Raw genomic sequence first — 8,424 nt, forward strand, 5'->3', positions numbered from 1 at the left:
CTCATAGCTATTAAGCATCTGAAACTAGATCTGAACTCAGATGTTTTAGTCTCAGGTATATATATATATATATATATATATATATATATATATATATATATATATATATATATATATATATATGTGTGTGTGTGTGTGTGTGTGTGTGTGTGTGTGTGTGTGTGTGTGTGTAAAATATACACTTCTTGTCTGCCATAACAGAATGTAGGCTTCTTATGAGTAGTGAAAGTTTTATTCATTACACTTGTATCTCTAGTATCTAGAACATAGTAGATACTTATAACATTTTTGCTAATGAATTCTGTCCAAATACATTATCATCTTAGCTGAGAAATGTCCCAGATAGCTCTCCAAAGGCAGTTGAAAGAATTCAGATCACCAGAAGTTGAATTATTTCGATACCAACTAAACTATGTTGCTTCTGAAATGGGAAGAAGAAAATTTTACAATACCTTAATGATTGAGACCCCTTACCTCATTTAGTTAGGTTCTCATAGCTTTCTACACATTTTGTTGTTGTATTTGTTGTTGAGTTCCTAGTTAAATTCCTGAGCTTTTCTCAATTTACATCATTCATTTTGAGATAAGTAAATATGAATGGCAAGCTCTTAAAACATCACTATAACTTGTCCATTATGGGATAAAAAAATGATAGATATGTGCTATAGTAATACCATATCAGTTAAATGAGTGAACTGGGGAAAGAAAGATTATAATTAAAAATTTTTAAGAAATCCTTTTTCTTGTAAGGTTATTAGAAACATTATCAACATTGGAAACAAAAGAGATGAATATTTTGGGGAGTGTCAGTCATATAAGTGTTTCTTCTCCCAGCATCAAGATAGAAGATGGGGTGAATTACGTGGTGCATATATTTTCATATACTCAGTCTCAGTAGTTTTAGACTTTTTCTTTAACAAGGTTAAATTCAATTCCAAGTTTGGAAAGAATAAAATAGTATAATGAGTAATGTTTTTTAAAAATATATTTTTTTAAATTTAAGAGTTGGAATTAATTTATTAAAAGAGATGACTGATTAGGCATTTGCAACGGTGACTTCCACATGTACACTGGTTCAATGCCGATTGAAATGATCTGTTCAATGATTTCATAAGGCCTGGGCAAATCAACAGAAGTTTGTGGATTCTCATCTAGAACCGATCCCAAATCTTTGAACTTTCAGTGCAGGAAGTTTCTAGTTGTGATTCGAAGTGTCTTAGTGGGCATTCAAACAAGTCCTTTCACTTTCAAATTCTTTTCTTTGGCTCCTCTAACTAGATCAGCAACACATTTTCTCAAGTGATTTCACATGGCAGCTGGTAAGGGCGATGCGGCTCCCTTGAATGGTCACTTAGGCTCCACAAGTGTCTTGCTGGTGTCTTTAAAACCTTGGCAGTTGAATGGCTTCCTGACCGACTTATTTATTCCTCAGTGAGAGCGAACAGGGAGTGAGTGAGTCAGGAGGAGAAGAGGAACCGCCGCCTGCAAGCGGCTGAAGCTAGGGTACCTTCAACAAAGAGTATATCTTTTATTTTTTACAGAAAGAAAAGACGGAAGACATAAATTAAACACACACAACAACAACATAGATATGGAAGATAAACTCAGAAAGCTAGTTTTGGGTGTTACCTTTTTTTTTTTTTTTAAGTGTGTGTGAACTAAAAGTTTTTTGGTTTTTTTGTTTTTGTTTTTGTTTTTTGTTTGTTTGGTTGTTTTTTGGGGGTTTTTTTTAAGTGTGAAAAAGTAGCATTGTCTCTCTTGGAATGAGCAAGAAGGAAAAAAGAAGAGCTCAGATTTCACCTCTGCCATAACCCTTCCACAAACCATCCCTTACTACTCACTCCCTTTTTTGAACTCCTCTTGCCCTCACCATCTGTACTATACAATTTAGCTTCTTCAGCAGTGAGTTATTCACTAATTGCTACATGCAATCTAGTCTTCTCTGTCCTCCAAGTCATGGATCTCATCCTGCTGTCCCTTTAGATTCTTTTAAAAACTAGCAGTGCTAGACACTTAAGAGAATCACAAAACATGCTTGCTTATTGGATGAGAAATAATTGATAAAAGTAACCTCCAGAAGAATATAAGAGTAAGATCATAGTTCATAGTTAAGAAAAAAGGATAACAGGAACAATCTTGCCCAAGGTGTTTCCTGAATGTGTAAACCTTGGAACATTAGTGGGACAAGATAATGGAATACAGTGGTACCACAATCCTAAGGTCAGGACCTTGTTTCTGGTACAAATCATCCATCTGTCTTCCATAAATGGAAGTAATTTTGAAGGCTACACAACCACTTTGACTTTCATTCTTTGACTTTGTAAGCATTTTTAGACTTTTCAGGGATTTGTGTTACTTTTCTCTCAAGGCACTGGACTTTAAACAAATTCTTTCACTGAAAAAGAAATTTCACACTAAATGTTCCAAACCAGTAGGATATATCCCTTTTCCCTTGTCCAGACTAGATAAGTCACATTGTATTTATGAAGGAAAACTAGAGAGGAAAGTTTCACAGGAGCACTTTTTGAAGAAAGACAAGATTAAATTAGAAGTTAACCTGGGATCATAACAGATCCTTAGGGAATGCTGTGAATGATTAAGAACACATGATGAAAAATTGGCCTGAACACCTGGATTTCAGAGATTGAGCTCTACGAACTATATTTGAGAATAAAAATATCAAGTAAGAAATTCAGAATCAAACTAAAAGTTTGGTAAAAGAAAAGGATGAAAAACATTCTTGGAAGTGGTAAAGAGTAGGGCTGTATTTTGGCAGGCAGCCAATTTGCTATGGCCACCTCTCTTAACAATCCTGTCCTCACCCCTCAGACCAGGATTTCTTAATCTATTGTGTATCATAGATCTAAAATGCATGTCAGAGTATAAAAGCCTATGAATCCCTTTTCAGAATAATGTTTTCAAATGAATCAAATAAAAGCTACAGGATTGCAAAATAATTTTATTATATTAAGATAAAGTTTAAAATTTGTTTTTAAATATGCATTTTCAGTTCTAAATTCTCTCTCTGTCCTTCCCTCCATCCTATCCCCAGTTATTGAGAAGACAAAAATATAATACCCATTATCTTTAAGAAATAATGGAGTATCCATATTGTCGGAGCAAGAAAATGAAAGAAAATATTTTGCATTCAGTTTGCCAGTTCTCTCTCTGGAGGTTGATGTCCAATTAAAAAAAAAGTTCATATACTCCAAATTGTCCTAGATTATAAGTAGATTGTAAGGTTAAAAATTGTGTCAACAGATACCTGTTGTATAAATGAGATGAGTGACAGAGAAAAAGTTAACTGTGGAGGAAGAATATTCAGTTATCTGGTCTTTCCATCACAAATAGATTTTAGGGCAAATTCCAATGATGTTGACAAATCAAGAAATTCATTTCTAGAGATTGATTAAACCCCCACTCTGTGCAAGAGACCCTGTGTAGGATAGCGGTGACATTAAGGTGAGAACAAGCATTCTTGCTCTCAAGGAGTTTGCAGTATTGTAGGTTTTATTAGAGACCTTGTCAAATATGAAGTAAAATAAAACAAAAACACAAGATGTAAAATGGAGGTAAAGAAACCCATTAAGTCTGTGTGGGAGAGGCAGAGGTTGGAAAGAAGGATTAAACATTGCAGCTCTAAATTGTGTTTGCCAAAGATCTTCATCTATTAACATGTCCCAAGCTAACACATTAAGTCTCATTGCATCAGTCATATTCAGTTACATTTTGTAATTTAATGAAACATGAAGTGCGATCATGCGGCGAGGTTGCTTAGTTCAGTGAATTGATGTATCCCTCTGGCAATTATTTCAGTTACATACAATCTTTTTTTAAAAAATTTGCTCCTCTAAGAGAATTCAGATAATCCTTCGTTCTCATTTTGGCCAATAGCGTCACACCAGCCTATTACTAAGCCTTCTACTACTAGAGTTTCCTGAGAAACATGATTTGTAGTGATCACTCCTTCCCACCATTCTTCACTCCACCCTGTCCCCAACATGTAATGCTTAGTTAGCATTTCAGTTAAGTGTATGGATAACCTACATACCCCTTCAGAACATGTGCAGATATCCCCTGATCACATCATCCAGCCCCTTCTGTTAACCACAGGGCATATGGGCTTCACTGGTTGAGTTTTTGTTGGAAGACTTTTACTGCTTTACCTTTTCTTTTGTGTTTTTCTGTAATATGAGGTTCATGAATATCAGAAGGTCCTGAAAGATCTTCTACTGCTGGCCACAAATATGGCATATGCTAGAGCAGCTGCAGTTGCAACTGACCTTGTGATAAAGAAAGCCTTGAACTTCTAATAGTTCAATACTTTTTTTTTTTTTTTGAGCTGTACTCCATGGAAGTGAAAGGTGAACTGGCTAATTAGCAGTCTTGCAAAAATATGTATGTCCTAAACGAGCTTTTAATATTAGCCTTCCAACTGATAGTACTAGCAGTTCCTGGATTCTGTTCTAAATCACTCTATGATTTCATCATTCCCTTTTTTATGTTGGAATAATTTGCTTTTGCTATGCCTAATTCACATTTGTGTTTTTCTTTTTACTTTCTTGCTGGTAAAAACTCTGAAACTTTGGATCAAATCCATTTCCACAGTTAGCAAAACTATAAGTAGAAACTTTCCCAGAAATTCAAGATGGGGGTGGTGAAAGGCCAATGAATATGAGAATTAGGAAGCATAATTCTTCTATTGAAGAGTCAGGCAACAGTAAAGCAATGAACTCACCATTCAAACCATAATGACAGGTAAAGGAAAGTGTAAGTTGTCACATCCTACAGCTTCAGCTAAAGCAGTGCCTAATTAGCCTTGTTCTAGACTAGTAAGAAGTAAAATAGATGTTTGTTTTTATTTTCACTTCTATCCCTTTGGCAGTGAGTTTAATGAGCAGGGAACATCTTGATACAATCTTAACACAAACATAAAAAAATTAAAAGTGATTCTGTGGTCCTCTTTGCCTGAGGATGAGGTATGTTATATTTCATACCTCCCCTAAAATTCTTTAATAACTTTAAAGGGTTAGGGACTTGCTCCTCTCTGTCATTGGCTCTAGAACTCACCCAGTATATTATTCCAAATTTAAGGGGTTCAAGCACCCCAGTTTCATTTGATTATTTAATAGTCAGATTAGTTTTTATAAAGGAACATTTCCTTCAAGGATATAGTAACATATAAACAGTTCCCTCCAAAATCTCATGGCCAAACATTTTTTCTCCCTTTATCTCTAAAGAAGGGAAGAGGATTAGGTTTATAGCTTAATACATTCCTATATATGGAGTCAAAAGCCCCCTCAAACTTGTATCCATGGAATCTGACTTCTAAGGGCTTTCCTCTTAAACTAATTGTAACTTCCAGCATGGAATCCTGGATTCCAAAAACCTCATGGATCAAGCTCTGGGGGATCCTTTGTATCTAGAACTAAAAAAGGATAAATGAAATATTTCCAAACTTCTGAGGGGATTAGAGTGAAGTGATCAGACAAGTTGTAGGAGACCTTGGAGGGGATGATTTCATTAAAATCCAAAAGAGAGGGAATATCCAGGTGGCAATAGTAATGAATAGGGTTAATTGCTGCAGAGATGTCAAGAAAGATGACTTGAGAAAAGGCAACAGATTTGACAAATTAAAGAACACTGATGACTTAAAACAGCAGGTTCTGTTGAATGGTAGCAATGATAGGAAATCTAAGTCCAAGTGGACTCAACAAAGATAAAAAGTTTTTACCATTAGGAATTTGTTTGAAAAATGGAAGAAAAATATAGGGTGAGAATAGAGGAGATGATAGTATCTACTTAAGGCATGTTTTTTTTTTTTTTTCAGGATGTGGATAGCTATCCTTATATACCAGGCCAATCCAAATTCATGCTCAAGACTGGAGTGTAATGAATAATTTGTAGTTGAAATTTAATTTTAAAAATCGCTTTATGAATAACACAGGATTAAAAAGCTATAATTACTAAAAAGTGAACTACTCCACTATCTCTGGCTTTCCCAGAGTAGCAGCACTGAGTCAAAAAAGACATTTAGAAACTTTGTCAGACTTTAAAAATGTATCTTCGAGTTAGCTAAATGGTGCAGTGGATAGGGCATCAGTCCTAAAGTCAGGACGACCTGAGTTAAAATTTTTAATTTAAAATAATTAACAATTATTGTTATTATTTATTAAATCCATGATTTATTGCATTTACCATTTCTCACATACTGAAAATTTAACAATTCCCTGGGGACTATTTTCAAGCTGATTTGAGCACACCCCTCCCCTAGTCCTCCCATGCAACCAAATATTGAAGATAGTTTCCTTAACTCCTTAAAGTGAAATCATCTTATGACATGGCAAGGTTAAGTCAAAAAGCATTGATATTTTTCTCAGTTTTTTTTATTTTTCCAAATACATATAAAGATAGTTTTCAATATTCATTTTTGTAAGACTTTGTGTTTTAAATTTTTTTTCTTCCTCCCTTCTTTACCCCCCCACCTTCCCCAAGATAGTAAGCAATCTGATATAGATCAAACATGTGCAATCCTTTTAAACATATTTCCATATTTGTCATGTTGTACAAAAAAAAAATCAGACCAAAAGAGGAAAAATGAGAAAGAAAAAGCAAACAAAAATAAACCAAAAAGGTGAAAATACTATATCATTCAATCCACATTCAGTCTCCTCAGTTTTCTCTCTAGATGAAGATGGCATTTTCATCCCATGTCTTTTGAATTGCCTTGTGTCACTACATTTAAACAAGCATTTATTAATCATTTAAGTGCTTAATAGTAAGTACTGAGGATGCAAAGAAAGGGAGAACAGTTCTCAAGGATCTTCCATCCTAATAGGGGAGAAACATGCAAGCAACTATTTACCAAAAAAGTTATATAGAGGAGAAGTTCCAAATAATCCACCATAGAGAAAACACTATTATTAAGGGGGATTAGGAAAGGCTTTTGAAGTGGGAATTTTAGCTGGAATTGAAAGAAGCCAGAAGATGGAAATAAGGAGGGAGAGCATTCCTAGTAAAAATAAATGCTGATTCTATCATACATGGGAATATTTGAAGGCAGCAGGGGAGAAAAAAGTAGCTGGGGAGGATTTGAAAAATAGAAGGAAGAGTGGATCAGGAGGCATCTGCTGGAGAAGACAAGATGGCATCAGGTAAGAAAAGGTCTACTTTGTCCTCAGAGATTCAAAGAAAGGGTGAGAGATGGAAAAGCTCTAAGATGATTTAGTAAAATTACAAAGCTTATGAAAGATGTAACCAAGAGGAGTATTACCAGCTGTATTTAATCTTCACTGAGGGTAAAACTAGAGGAAACAGGCTGAAATGGCTCTTTAAGGAGGAATTTCCGCACACTGAGGATTGTTGACCTCTACTCAAGTTCGACTCTGATGCCTTATCTTGGAGCAAAGGTGACTGAATTCTTGAAGAATATGCCAGCAGAGAACAAGCTCTAGTTGGTCCAACCAAGTTGGGAAAGGGTTCAAGCACAAAATGCTGAAAATAAACTATTATGCAAGACAAAGCCTAGCTAAGGGCAGAAAGACAGCCTGAGAAAGCTAGTATTTTTTTTTTTTTTGTATCATAAACTGTTCAGTAACTTTTATACTGATGTGTGGACATTCCTTAGTGGACATTCCTATTCTTAGTGGTGAGAAATTCATGTCTTTTGAACTATTAGAGTCTCCGACTAGAGTCCTCTGATACCCTATTGTTGCATAGAGGGGACCTAGAATGTCCAAAGACTATTTCAAAAGAGTATCCTTGGATAGATTCTACCAAACTGGAAAGGTTTAGTGTGAGACTAGAATATAAGGATTACCCTGCTTACATCTCAAAGTTGATTTCAATGATTATTATTTTTTTGGCTACAGAAATTCAACATAAGCTCATAAATTTAGAGACAGAAGGAATCATAGATGTCATCCAGTTCAATCCCTCATTTTTGCAGAAGAGGACAACTGAGGATCAGAGAAGTTGCCCAAAGTTAGACAGGCTATAAGGAGCAAAACCAGGATTTGAACTCCGGTCCAATGGCTCCAAATTCAAGTGCTCCAAATTTAATTCTTTTCTCATTGTAGCTTCACAGTTTGAATGGAACTCAAAGACTATAATATGGAGTCCCAACCTCCTTATTTTACAGATAAGAAAACTGAAACACACTAATGTTAAAGAAACATGATTTGAATCCAGAGCCTCACCAAAGACAGTTTTTTACCCAGTATATTATACTCCTCCTTAACATCTGTCTAGAAAGATAAGAGTCAGATTAGCTATCCTCCCTTTAGACTCTAGGTTCTATGACCTTAGAGTCTAAAGACGAAGGCTGCATCAGAGCTGATTCTTACTGAAAGTTTACTGTTTAATTTTCAGTAAGAGCCTTAACATCTCAGAAATGAATAAAAACCCTACATACAAATTAGAGCT

General features: G+C 35.1%; 1 pseudogene; it reads right to left on the reverse strand.

Annotated features, from left to right (window-relative positions):
• Positions 1-1,036: 1,036 nt before the first annotated feature.
• On the reverse strand, positions 1,037-4,254 carry LOC141550943 (small ribosomal subunit protein uS10-like; annotated as a pseudogene).
• Positions 4,255-8,424: the final 4,170 nt, after the last annotated feature.

The sequence above is a fragment of the Sminthopsis crassicaudata genome, chromosome 1 (genome assembly GCF_048593235.1).
Source record: "Sminthopsis crassicaudata isolate SCR6 chromosome 1, ASM4859323v1, whole genome shotgun sequence".
NCBI classification, from domain to species: Eukaryota; Metazoa; Chordata; class Mammalia; order Dasyuromorphia; family Dasyuridae; genus Sminthopsis; species Sminthopsis crassicaudata.